Consider the following 215-nt stretch of genomic DNA (forward strand, 5'->3'; position numbering starts at 1 on the left):
GGGAAAGGTCGCCCCTTCCCCGCGACGGGATTGCCGCCACCTGAGCCCCGGGGCGGCCCGGCCCCGCCCTGCCCTGCCCGGGAGGTCGCTCCCCGCCGGCTCCCGCACGCTTTGAAGTGCGAGCCCGGCCCGGCGGCCCGGAGCGGGGTTGGGGGCGGGAGGGGGCGGCTCCTCCAGGGGAAGAAGCGCAGCCGGAGCCGCCGCTCTTACGACAC

The sequence above is a fragment of the Gavialis gangeticus genome, unplaced genomic scaffold, assembly GCF_001723915.1.
Source record: "Gavialis gangeticus isolate Ggan-Ray unplaced genomic scaffold, GavGan_comp1, whole genome shotgun sequence".
Taxonomy (NCBI): domain Eukaryota; kingdom Metazoa; phylum Chordata; order Crocodylia; family Gavialidae; genus Gavialis; species Gavialis gangeticus.